This window comes from Carcharodon carcharias, chromosome 5 (genome assembly GCF_017639515.1).
Source record: "Carcharodon carcharias isolate sCarCar2 chromosome 5, sCarCar2.pri, whole genome shotgun sequence".
NCBI lineage: Eukaryota > Metazoa > Chordata > Chondrichthyes > Lamniformes > Lamnidae > Carcharodon > Carcharodon carcharias.
The window spans coordinates 196990853-197005177 of NC_054471.1; positions in this window are offsets into that span (position 1 = coordinate 196990853).

The window sequence follows — 14325 nt, forward strand, 5'->3', positions numbered from 1 at the left end:
GAGGAACATGGTGAGGAGCACAATGAGGAGCACAATGAGGAGCACAGTGAGGAGCACAATGAGGAGTACAATGAGGAGCACGCTGAGGAGCACGGTGAGGAGCACGATGAGAAGCTCAATGACGAGCATAATGAGGAGCACGGTGAGGAGCACAATGAGGAGCCTAATGAGGAGCACGGTGAAGAGCACAATGTGGAGCACAATGAGGAGCACAATGAGGAGCACAATGAGGAGCACAATGCGGAGTACAATGAGGAGCACAATGCGGAGTACAATGAGGAACACAATGAGGAGCAGAGTGAGGAGCACATTGAGGAGCACAATGAGGAGAACAAGGAACAGCACGGTGAGGAGCACAATGAGGAGCACAATGAGGAGCATGGTGAGGAAGACAATGAGAAGCATGGTGAGGAGCACAATGAGGAGCACGGTGAGGAGCAATGTGAGGAGCACGGTGAGGAACACAATGAGGAGCACGGTGAGGAGCACAATGAGGAGCACAATGTGAAGTACGGTGAGGAGCACAATGAGGGTCAAAATGAGGAGCACGGTGAGGAGCACAATGAGGAGAATGGCGAGGAGCACAATGTGGTGCACAATGAGGAGCACAATGAAGAGCACAATGAAGAGCACAATGAAGAGCACAGTGAGGAGCACAAGGAGGTGCACAATGAGGAGCACAATGAGGAGCACAATGAGGAGCACGATGAGGAGCACGATGAGGAGCACAATGAGGAGCACAATGAGGAGCACAATGAGGAGTACAATGCGAAGCAGGGTGAGGAGTACGGTGAGGAGCACAGTGAGGAGAACAATGAGGAACACGATGAGGAGGAGAATGAGGAGCACAATGAGGAGCACAATAAGGAGTACGGTGAGTAAAACAATGAGGAGCACAATGAGGAGCTCGGTGAGGAGCACAATGAGGAGTACAATGCGAAGCAGGGTGAGGAGTACGGTGAGGAGCACAATGAGGAGCCGAGTGAGGAGCATGGTAAGGAGCACAATGAGGAGAACAATGAGGAATACGATGAGGAGGAGAATGAGGAGCACAATGAGGAGCACAATGAGGAGCACAATGAGGAGCACAATGAGGAGCACGGTGAGGAGCACAATGTGGAGCACGGTGAGGAGAACAATGAGGAACACGATGAGGAGGAGAATGAGGAGCACAATGAGGAGCACAACGAGGGTCAAAATGAGGAGCACGGTGAGGAGCACAATGAGGAGAATGGCGAGGAGCACAATGAGGAGCACAATGAGGATCACAATGAAGAGCACAATGAAGAGCACAATGAAGAGCACAGTGAGGAGCACAAAGAAGTGTACAAAGAGGAGTACAATGAGGAGCACAATGAGGAGCACGAGGAGGAGCAGAATAAGGAGCAGAGTGAGGAGCACTGTGAGGAGCACGGTGAGGAGCACAATGAGGACCACAATGAGGAGCACAATGAGGAGCACAGGGAGGAGCACAATGAGGAGCACAATGAGGAGCACAATGAGGAGCACGGTGAGGAGCACAATGAGGAGCACAATGAAGAGCACAGTGAGGAGCACAATGAGGAGTACAATGAGGAGCACGCTGAGGAGCACAGTGAGGAGCACAATGACGAGCATAATGAGGAGAACGGTGAGGAGCACAATGAGGAGCACAGTGAGGAGAACGGTGAGGAGCACAATGAGGAGCACAATAAGGAGCACAGTAAGGAGCACGGTGAGGAGGAAGGTGAGGAACATGCTGAGGAGCACAATGAGGAGCACAATGAGGAGCACAGTGAGGAGCACAATGCGGAGTACAATGAGGAGCACAATGAGGAGCAGAGTGAGGAGCACATTGAGGAGCACAATGAGGAGAACAAGGAACAGCACGGTGAGGAGCACAATGAGGAGCACAATGAGGAGCATGGTGAGGAAGACAATGAGAAGCATGGTGAGGAGCACAATGAGGAGCACGGTGAGGAGCAATGTGAGGAGCACGGTGAGGAACACAATGAGGAGCACGGTGAGGAGCACAATGAGGAGCACAATGTGAAGTACGGTGAGGAGCACGGTGAGGAGCACAATGAGGGTCAAAATGAGGAGCACGGTGAGGAGCACAATGAGGAGCATGGCGAGGAGCACAATGTGGTGCACAATGAGGAGCACAATGAAGAGCACAATGAAGAGCACAATGAAGAGCACAGTGAGGAGCACAAGGAGGTGCACAAAGAGGAGTACAATGAGGAGCACAATGAGGAGCACGGTGAGGAGCACAATGAAAAGCACAATGAGGTGCACAATGAGGAGCACAGTGAGGAGCACAATGAGGAGCACAATGAGGAGCACGATGAGGAGCACAATGAGGAGCATGGTGAGGAAGACAATGAGAAGCACGGTGAGGAGCACAATGAGGAGCGCAATAAGGAGCACGGTGAGGAGCGCAATGAGGAGCATGGTGAGGATCACCAAGAGGAGCACAATGAGGAGCACGATGAGCAGCTCAATGAGGAGCACGATGAGGAGCACGATGAGGAGCACAATGAGGAGCACAATGAGGAGCACAATGAGGAGTACAATGCGAAGCAGGGTGAGGAGTACGGTGAGGAGCACAGTGAGGAGAACAATGAGGAACACGATGAGGAGGAGAATGAGGAGCACAATGAGGAGCACAATAAGGAGTACGGTGAGTAAAACAATGAGGAGCACAATGAGGAGCTCGGTGAGGAGCACAATGAGGAGTACAATGCGAAGCAGGGTGAGGAGTACGGTGAGGAGCACAATGAGGAGCCGAGTGAGGAGCATGGTAAGGAGCACAATGAGGAGAACAATGAGGAATACGATGAGGAGGAGAATGAGGAGCACAATGAGGAGCACAATGAGGAGCACAATGAGGAGCACAATGAGGAGCACGGTGAGGAGCACAATGTGGAGCACGGTGAGGAGCACAGTGAGGAGAACAATGAGGAACACGATGAGGAGGAGAATGAGGAGCACAATGAGGAGCACAACGAGGGTCAAAATGAGGAGCACGGTGAGGAGCACAATGAGGAGAATGGCGAGGAGCACAATGAGGAGCACAATGAGGATCACAATGAAGAGCACAATGAAGAGCACAATGAAGAGCACAGTGAGGAGCACAAAGAAGTGTACAAAGAGGAGTACAATGAGGAGCACAATGAGGAGCACGAGGAGGAGCAGAATAAGGAGCAGAGTGAGGAGCACTGTGAGGAGCACGGTGAGGAGCACAATGAGGACCACAATGAGGAGCATAGTGAGGAGCACAATGAGGAGCACAATGAGGAGCACAGGGAGGAGCACAATGAGGAGCACAATGAGGAGCACAATGAGGAGCACGGTGAGGAGCACAATGAGGAGCACAATGAAGAGCACAGTGAGGAGCACAATGAGGAGTACAATGAGGAGCACGCTGAGGAGCACAGTGAGGAGCACAATGACGAGCATAATGAGGAGAACGGTGAGGAGCACAATGAGGAGCACAGTAAGGAGCACGGTGAGGAGGAAGGTGAGGAACATGCTGAGGAGCACAATGAGGAGCACAATGAGGAGCACAGTGAGGAGCACAATGCGGAGTACAATGAGGAGCACAATGAGGAGCAGAGTGAGGAGCACATTGAGGAGCACAATGAGGAGAACAAGGAACAGCACGGTGAGGAGCACAATGAGGAGCACAATGAGGAGCATGGTGAGGAAGACAATGAGAAGCATGGTGAGGAGCACAATGAGGAGCACGGTGAGGAGCAATGTGAGGAGCACGGTGAGGAACACAATGAGGAGCACGGTGAGGAGCACAATGAGGAGCACAATGTGAAGTACGGTGAGGAGCACGGTGAGGAGCACAATGAGGGTCAAAATGAGGAGCACGGTGAGGAGCACAATGAGGAGCATGGCGAGGAGCACAATGTGGTGCACAATGAGGAGCACAATGAAGAGCACAATGAAGAGCACAATGAAGAGCACAGTGAGGAGCACAAGGAGGTGCACAAAGAGGAGTACAATGAGGAGCACAATGAGGAGCACGGTGAGGAGCACAATGAAAAGCACAATGAGGTGCACAATGAGGAGCACAGTGAGGAGCACAATGAGGAGCACAATGAGGAGCACGATGAGGAGCACAATGAGGAGCATGGTGAGGAAGACAATGAGAAGCACGGTGAGGAGCACAATGAGGAGCGCAATAAGGAGCACGGTGAGGAGCGCAATGAGGAGCATGGTGAGGATCACCAAGAGGAGCACAATGAGGAGCACAATGAGGAGCAATGTGAGGAGTACGGTGAGGAGCACAATGAGGAGCACAATGAGGAGCACGATGAGCAGCTCAATGAGGAGCACAGTGAGGAGCACAATGAGGAGCACGGAGAGTAGCACAATGAGGAGCACAATGAGGAGCACAATGAGGAGCACAATAAGGAGCACGGTGAGGAGCACAATGAGGAGAACGGAGGGAGCACAATGAGGAGCATGGTGAAGAGCACAATGAAGAGCATGGTGAGGAACACGTTGAGGAGCACGAGGAGGAGCACAATGAGCAGCACAATGAGGAGCACAATGAGGAGCACAATGAGGAGCACAATAAGGAGCACGATGAGGAGCACAATGAGGAGCAGAATGAGGAGCACGGTGAGGAGCATGGAGAGGAGCACAATGAGGAGCACAATGAGGAGCACAATAAGGAGCACAATGAGGAGCACAGTGAGGAGCACAATGAGGAGTACAATGAGGAGCACAATGAGGATCATGGTGAGGAGCAAAATGAGGAGCACAATGAGGAGCACAATGAGGATCATGGTGAGGAGCACAATGAGGAGCACAGTGAGGAGCACAATGAGGAGCACAATGAGGAGCACAGTGAGGAGCAAAATGAGCAGCACAATGAGGAGCACGGTGAGGAGCACAACGAGGAGCACAAAAAGGAGCACAGTGAGGAGCATGATGAGGAGCATGGTGAGGAGCACGGTGAGGATCACAAGTAGGAGCACAATGAGGAGCACAATGAGGAGCACAATGAGTAGCACGGTGAGGAGCACAATGAGGAGCACGGTGAGGAGCACAATGAAGAGCACAGTGAGGAGCACAATAAGGAGCACGGTGAGGAGCACAATGAGGAGCACAATGAGGGGCACATTGAGGAGCGGAGTGAGGGTCACAGTGAGTAGCACAATGAGGAGCATGGTGAAGAGCACAATGAAGAGCATGGGGAGGAACACGTTGAGGAGCACAATGAGGAGCACAATGAGCCGTACGGTGAGGCGAACAATGAGGAGCACAATGAGGAGAACGGTGTGGAGCACAATGAGGAGCACAATGAGGAGTATGTTGAGGAGCACAATGAGGAGCACGGTGAGGAGCAAAATGAGGAGCACAATGAGGAGCATGGTGAGGAGCACAATGAGGATCACAATGAGGTGCACAATGAGGAGCACAATGAGGAGCACGGTGAGGAGCACAATGAGAAGCACAATGAGGTGCAAAATGAGGAGCACAATGAGGAGCACAATGAGGAGCACGAGGAGGAGCACAATGAGGAGCATGGTGAGGAACACAATGAGGAACACGGTGAGGAGCACAATGAGGAGCACAATAAGGAGCACAATATCGAGCACATTGAGGAGCACGGTGAGTAGCACAATGAGGAGCACAATGAGGAGCAGAATGAGGAGCACAATGAGGAGCACAAAGAGGAGCACAATGAGGAGCACGATGAGGAGCATGGTGAGGAGCACAATGACAAGCACAATGAGGAGCATAATGAGGAGCATGGTGAGGAGCACAATGGGGAGCAGAGTGAGGAGCATGGTGAGGAGCACAATGAGGAGAACAATGAGGAACACGATGAGGAGGAGTATGAGGAGCACAATGAGGAGCACAATAAGGAGTACGATGAGTAACACAATGAGGAGCACAACGAGGAGCATGGTGAGGAGCACAATGAGGGTCAAAATGAGGAGCACGGTGAGGAGCACAATGAGGAGAATGGCGAGGAGCACAATGAGGAGCACAATGAGGATCACAATGAAGAGCACATTGAAGAGCACAATGAAGAGCACAGTGAGGAGTACAAAGAGGTGCACAAAGAGGAGTACAATGAGGAGCACAATGAGGAGCACGGGGAGGAGCAGAATGCGGAGCACAGTGAGGAGCACTGTGAGGAGCATGGTGAGGAGCACAATGAGGAGCACAGTGAGGAGCACAATGAGGAGCACAATGAGGAGCACAGGGAGGAGCACAATGAGGAGCACAATGAGGAGCACAATGAGCAGAAAAAGGAACAGTATGGTGAGGAGCACAATGAGGAGCATGGTGAGGAAGACAATGAGAAGCATGGTGAGGAGCACAATGAGGAGCGCAATGAGGAGCACGGTGAGGAGCACGAAGAGGAGCACAATGAGGAACACAATGAGGAGCACGGTGAGGAGCACAATGAGGAGAATGGCGAGGAGCACAATGAAGAGCACAATGAGGAGCACAATGAAGAGCACAATGAAGAGCACAGTGAGGAGCACAAGGAGGTGCACAAAGAGGAGTACAATGAGGAGCACAATGAGGAGCACGGGGAGGAGCACAATGATGAGCACAGTGAGGAGCACTGTGAGGAGCACGGTGAGGAGCACTGTGAGGAGCAAGGTGAGGAGCACAATGAGAAGCACAATGAGATGCACAATGAGGAGCACAATGAGGAGCACAGTGAGGAGCACAGTGAGGAGCACAATGAGGAGTACAATGAGGAGCACGATGAGGAGCACGGTGATGAGCACAATGAGAAGCACAATGAGGAGCACAATGAGGAGCACAGTAAGGAGCACAATGAAGTGCCGAGTGAGGAGCATGGTGAGGAGCACAATGAGGAGAACAATGAGGAACACGATGAGGAGGAGAATGAGGAGCACAATGAGGAGCACAATAAGGAGTACGATGAGTAAAACAATGAGGAGCACAATGAGGAGCTCGGTGAGGAGCACAATGAGGAGCACAATGAGGAGCACAGTGAGGAGCACAATGAGGAGCACAATGAGGAGCACAGGGAGGAGCACAATGAGGAGCACAGTGAGGAGCACAATGAGGAGCACAATGAGGAGCACAGGGAGGAGCACAATGAGGAGCACAATGAGGAGCACAATGAGCAGAAAAAGGAACAGTATGGTGAGGAGCACAATGAGGAGCATGGTGAGGAAGACAATGAGAAGCATGGTGAGGAGCACAATGAGGAGCGCAATGAGGAGCACGGTGAGGAGCACCAAGAGGAGCACAATGAGGAGCACAATGAGCAGCACAGTGAGGAGAACGGTGAGGAGCACAATGAGGAGAATGGCGAGGAGCACAATGAAGAGCACAATGAGGAGCACAATGAAGAGCACAGTGAGGAGCACAAGGAGGTGCACAAAGAGGAACACCATGAGGAGCACAATGAGGAGCACAATGAGGAGCACGGGGAGGAGCACAGTGATGAGCACAGTGAGGAGCACTGTGAGGAGCAAGGTGAGGAGCACAATGAGAAGCACAATGAGGTGCACAATGAGGAGCACAATGAGGAGCACAATGAGGAGCACAGTGAGGAGCACAGTGAGGAGCACAATGAGGAGTACAATGAGGAGCACGATGAGGAGCACGGTGAGGAGCACAATGAGAAGCACAATGAGGAGCACAATGAGGAGCACAGTGAGGAGCACAATGAGGAGCCGAGTGAGGAGCATGGTGAGGAGCACAATGAGGAGAACAATGAGGAACACGATGAGGAGGAGAATGAGGAGCACAATGAGGAGCACAATAAGGAGTACGGTGAGTAAAACAATGAGGAGCACAATGAGGAGCACGGTGAGGAGCACAATGAGGAGTACAATGCGAAGCACGGTGAGGAGTACAGTGAGGAGCACAATGAGGAGGCGAGTGAGGAGCATGGTGAGGAGCACAATGAGGAGAACAATGAGGAATACGATGAGGAGGAGAATGAGGAGCACAATGAGGAGCACAATGAGGAGCACAATGAGGAGCACAATAAGGAGTACGATGAGGAAAACAATGAGGAGCACAATGAGGAGCTCGGTGAGGAGCACAATGAGGAGCACAATGAGGAGCACAGTGAGGAGCACAATGAGGAGCACAATGAGGAGCACAGGGAGGAGCACAATGAGGAGCACAGTGAGGAGCACAATGAGGAGCACAATGAGGAGCACAGGGAGGAGCACAATGAGGAACACAATGAGGAGCACAATGAGCAGAAAAAGGAACAGCACGGTGAGGAGCACAATGAGGAGCATGGTGAGGAAGACAATGAGAAGCATGGTGAGGAGCACAATGAGGAGCGCAATGAGGAGCACGGTGAGGAGCACCAAGAGGAGCACAATGAGGAGCACAATGAGCAGCACAGTGAGGAGAACGGTGAGGAGCACAATGAGGAGAATGGCGAGGAGCACAATGAAGAGCACAATGAGGAGCACAATGAAGAGCACAATGAAGAGCACAGTGAGGAGCACAAGGAGGTGCACAAAGAGGAACACCATGAGGAGCACAATGAGGAGCACAATGAGGAGCACGGGGAGGAGCACAGTGATGAGCACAGTGAGGAGCACTGTGAGGAGCAAGGTGAGGAGCACAATGAGAAGCACAATGAGGTGCACAATGAGGAGCACAATGAGGAGCACAATGAGGAGCACAGTGAGGAGCACAGTGAGGAGCACAATGAGGAGTACAATGAGGAGCACGATGAGGAGCACGGTGATGAGCACAATGAGAAGCACAATGAGGAGCACAATGAGGAGCACAGTAAGGAGCACAATGAGGTGCCGAGTGAGGAGCATGGTGAGGAGCACAATGAGGAGAACAATGAGGAACACGATGAGGAGGAGAATGAGGAGCACAATGAGGAGCACAATAAGGAGTACGATGAGTAAAACAATGAGGAGCACAATGAGGAGCTCGGTGAGGAGCACAATGAGGAGTACAATGCGAAGCATGGTGAGGAGTACAGTGAGGAGCACAATGAGGAGGCGAGTGAGGAGCATGGTGAGGAGCACAATGAGGAGAACAATGAGGAATACGATGAGGAGGAGAATGAGGAGCACAATGAGGAGCACAATGAGGAGCACAATGAGGAGCACAATGAGGAGCACGATGAGGAGCACAATGAGGAGCACAATGAGGAGCACAATGAGGAGCATGGTGAGGAACACAATGAGGAACACGGTGAGGAGCAGAATGAGGAGCACAATAAGGAGCACAATATCGAGCACATTGAGGAGCACGGTGAGGAGCACAATGAGGAGCACAGTGAGGTGCACAATGAGGAGCACAATGAGGTGCATGGTGAGGAAAACAATGAGGAACACGGTGAGGAGCACAATGAGGAGCACAATGAGGAGCACAATGAGGAGCACGGTGAGGAGCACGGTGAGGAGCACAATAAGGAGCACAATGAGGAGCATGGTGAGGAAGAAAATGAGAAGCACGGTGAGGAGCACAATGAGGAGTGTAATGAGGAGCACGGTGAGGAACACAATGAGGAGCACGGTGAGGAGCACCAAGAGGAGCACAATGAGGAGCACAATGAGGAGCACAATGAGGAGCACAATGAGGAGCACAGTGAGGAGCATGGTGAGGAAGACAATGAGAAGCACGGTGAGGAGCACAATGAGGAGCGTAATGAGGAGCACGGTGAGGAACACAATGAGGAGCACGGTGAGGAGCACCAAGAGGAGCACAATGAGGAGCACAATGAGGAGCAATGTGAGGAGCACGGTGAGGAACACAATGAGGAGCACGGTGAGGAGCACAATGAGGAGTACAATGCGAAGGATGGTGAGGAGCACGGTGAGGAGCACAATGAGCGTCAAAATGAGGAGCACGGTGAGGAGCACAATGAGGAGAATGGCGAGGAGCACAATGTGGAGCACAATGAGGAGCACAATGAAGAGCACAATGAAGAGCACAATGAAGAGCACAGTGAGGAGCACAATGAGGAGCACAATGCGAAGCACGGTGAGGAGTAGAGTGAGGAGCACAATGAGGGTCAAAATGAGGAGCATGGTGAGGAGCACAATGAGGACAATGGCGAGGAGCACAATGAGGAGCACAATGAGGAGAACAATGAGGAACACGATGAGGAGGACAATGAGGGGCACGTGAGGAACACAATGAGGAGCACAATATCGAGCACATTGAGGAGCACGGTGAGGAGCACAATGAGAAGCACAATGAGGTGCACAATGAGAAGCACAATGAGGACAATGGCGAGGAGCACAGTGAGGAGCACGGTGAGGAGGAGGGTGAGGAACATGGTGAGGAGCAGAATGAGGAGCACAATGAGGAGCACGGTGAGGAGCACAATGAGGAGCACAGTGAGGAGCACAATGAGGAGCACGGTGAGGAGCACAATGAGGAGCCTAATAAGGAGCATGGTGAAGAGCACAATGAGGAGCACAGTGAGGAGCACAATGAGGGGCACAATGAGGAACACAATGAGGAGCAATATGAGGAGCACAATGAGGAGCACAGTGAGGAGCACAATGAAGGGCACAATGAGGAACACAATGAGGAGCAATATGAGGAGCACAATGAGGAGCACGGTGAGGAGCACGGTGAGGAGCACCATGAGGAGCACAATCAGGAGCACAAAGAGGAGCACAATGATAAGCACAATGAGGAGCACGGTGAGGAGCACGGTGAGGAGCACCATGAGGAGAACAATGAGGCACACCATGAGGAGCACAATGTGGAGCACAATGAGCAGCACAATGTGGAGCACAATGAGGAGCACAATGTGGAGCACAATGAGGAGCACAATGAGGAGCACGGTGTGGAGAAAGGTGAGGTACATGGTGAGGAACACAATGAGGAGCACAATGAGGAGAACAAGGAACAGCACGGTGAGGAGCACAATGAGGAGCACAATGAGGAGCATGGTGAGGAAGACAATGAGAACCACGGTGAGGAGCACAATGAGGAGCGTAATGAGGAGCACGGTGAGGAGCACTGTGAGGAGCACGGTGAGGAGCACAATGAGGAACACAGTGAGGAGCACAATGAGGAGCACAATGAGGAGCACGATGAGGAGCACGGTGAGGAGCACAATGAGAAGCACAATGAGGAGCACGATGAGGAGCATGGTGAGGAGCACAATGAGGAGCAGAGTGAGGAGCATGGTGAGGAGCACAATGAGGAGAACAATGAGGAACACAATGAGGAGGAGAATGAGGAGCACAATGAGGAGCACAACGAGGAGCACGGTGAGGAACACAATGAGGAGCACGGTGAGGAGCACCAAGAGGAGCACAATGAGGAGCACAATGAGGAGCACAATGAGGAGCACAGTGAGGAGCATGGTGAGGAAGACAATGAGAAGCACGGTGAGGAGCACAATGAGGAGCGTAATGAGGAGCACGGTGAGGAACACAATGAGGAGCACGGTGAGGAGCACCAAGAGGAGCACAATGAGGAGCACAATGAGGAGCAATGTGAGGAGCACGGTGAGGAACACAATGAGGAGCACGGTGAGGAGCACAATGAGGAGTACAATGCGAAGGATGGTGAGGAGCACGGTGAGGAGCACAATGAGCGTCAAAATGAGGAGCACGGTGAGGAGCACAATGAGGAGAATGGCGAGGAGCACAATGTGGAGCACAATGAGGAGCACAATGAAGAGCACAATGAAGAGCACAATGAAGAGCACAGTGAGGAGCACAATGAGGAGCACAATGCGAAGCACGGTGAGGAGTAGAGTGAGGAGCACAATGAGGGTCAAAATGAGGAGCATGGTGAGGAGCACAATGAGGACAATGGCGAGGAGCACAATGAGGAGCACAATGAGGAGAAGAATGAGGAACAGGATGAGGAGGACAATGAGGGGCACGTGAGGAACACAATGAGGAGCACAATATCGAGCACATTGAGGAGCACGGTGAGGAGCACAATGAGGAGCACAATGAGCAGCACAATGAGAAGCACAATGAGGTGCACAATGAGAAGCACAATGAGGACAATGGCGAGGAGCACAGTGAGGAGCACGGTGAGGAGGAGGGTGAGGAACATGGTGAGGAGCAGAATGAGGAGCACAATGAGGAGCACGGTGAGGAGCACAATGAGGAGCACAGTGAGGAGCACAATGAGGAGCACGGTGAGGAGCACAATGAGGAGCACAGTGAGGAGCACAATGAGGGGCACAATGAGGAACACAATGAGGAGCAATATGAGGAGCACAATGAGGAGCACAGTGAGGAGCACAATGAAGGGCACAATGAGGAACACAATGAGGAGCAATATGAGGAGCACAATGAGGAGCACGGTGAGGAGCATGGTGAGGAGCACCATGAGGAGAACAATCAGGAGCACAAAGAGGAGCACAATGATAAGCACAATGAGGAGCATGGTGCAGAGCACAATGAGGAGCACAATGAGGAGCACGGTGAGGAGCACCATGAGGAGAACAATGAGGCACACAATGAGGAGCACAATGTGGAGCACAATGAGCAGCACAATGTGGAGCACAATGAGGAGCACAATGAGGAGCACGGTGTGGAGAAAGGTGAGGTACATGGTGAGGAACACAATGAGGAGCACAATGAGGAGAACAAGGAACAGCACGGTGAGGAGCACAATGAGGAGCACAATGAGGAGCATGGTGAGGAAGACAATGAGAACCGCGGTGAGGAGCACAATGAGGAGCGTAATGAGGAGCACGGTGAGGAGCACTGTGAGGAGCACGGTGAGGAGCACAATGAGGAACACAGTGAGGAGCACAATGAGGAGCACAATGAGGAGCACGATGAGGAGCACGGTGAGGAGCACAATGAGAAGCACAATGAGGAGCACGATGAGGAGCATGGTGAGGAGCACAATGAGGAGCAGAGTGAGGAGCATGGTGAGGAGCACAATGAGGAGAACAATGAGGAACACAATGAGGAGGAGAATGAGGAGCACAATGAGGAGCACAATAAGGAGTACGATGAGTAACACAATGAGGAGCACAACGAGGAGCATGGTGAGGAGCACAATGAGGAGCACAATGCGAAGCACAGTGAGGAGCACGGTGAGGAGCACAATGAGGGTCAAAATGAGGAGCACGGTGAGGAGCACAATGAGGAGAATGGCGAGGAGCACAATGAGGAGCACAATGAGGAGCACAATGAAGAGCACAATGAAGAGCACAAAGAGGTGCACAAAGAGGAGAACAATGAGGAGCACAGTGAGGAGCACTGTGAGGAGCACAAGGAGGTGCACAAAGAGGAGTACAATGAGGAGCACAATGAGGAGCACGGGGAGGAGCACAATGATGAGCACAGTGAGGAGCACTGTGAGGAGCACGATGAGGAGCACTGTGAGGAGCACGGTGAGGAGCACAATGAGGAGCACAATGAGGAGCAGAATGAGGAGCACAGTGAGGAGCACAATGAGGAGTACAGTGAGGAGCATGATGAGGAGCACGGTGAGGAGCACAATGAAAAGCACAATAAGGAGCCAAGTGAGCAGCATGGTGAGGAGCACAATGAGGAGAACAATGAGGAACACGATGAGGAGGAGAATGAGGAGCACAATGAGGAGCACAATAAGGAGTATTGTGAGTAAAACAATGAGGAGCACAATGAGGAGCACAGTGAGGAGCACAATGAGGAGTACAATGCGAAGCACGGTGAGGAGTGCGGTGAGGAGCACAATGCGGGTCAAAATGAGGAGCACGGTGAGGAGCACAATGAGGAGAATGGCGAGGAGCACAATGAGGAGCACAATGAGGAGAACAATGAGGAACACGATGAGGAGGACAATGAGGAGCACGTGAGGAACACAATGAGGAGCACAATATCGAGCACATTGAGGAGCACGGTGAGGAGCACAATGAGGAGCACAATGAGGAGCACAATGAGCAACACAATGAGGAGCAGAATGAGGAGCACAATGAGGAGCACAGTGAGGACCACAATGAGGAGTACAATAAGGAGAACGCTGAGGAGCACGGTGAGGAGCACGATGAGAAGCACAATGACGAGCATAATGAGGAGCACGGTGAGGAGCACAATGAGGAGCACAGTGAGGAGAACGGTGAGGAGCACAATGAGGAGCCTAATGAGGAGCACGGTGAAGAGCACAATGAGGAGCACAGTGAGGAGCACGATGAGGAGCATGATGCGGAGCACAATGAGGAGCACAATGAGGAGCACAATGAGGAGCACAATGAGGAGCAGGCTGAGGAGCACAATGAGGAGCACAATGAGGAGCATGGTGCGGAGCACAATGAGGGGCACAGTGAGGAGTACAATGAGGAGCACGGTGAGGAGCACAATGAGGAGCACGGTGAGGAGCACCATGAGGAGAACAATGAGGCACACAATGAGGAGCACAATG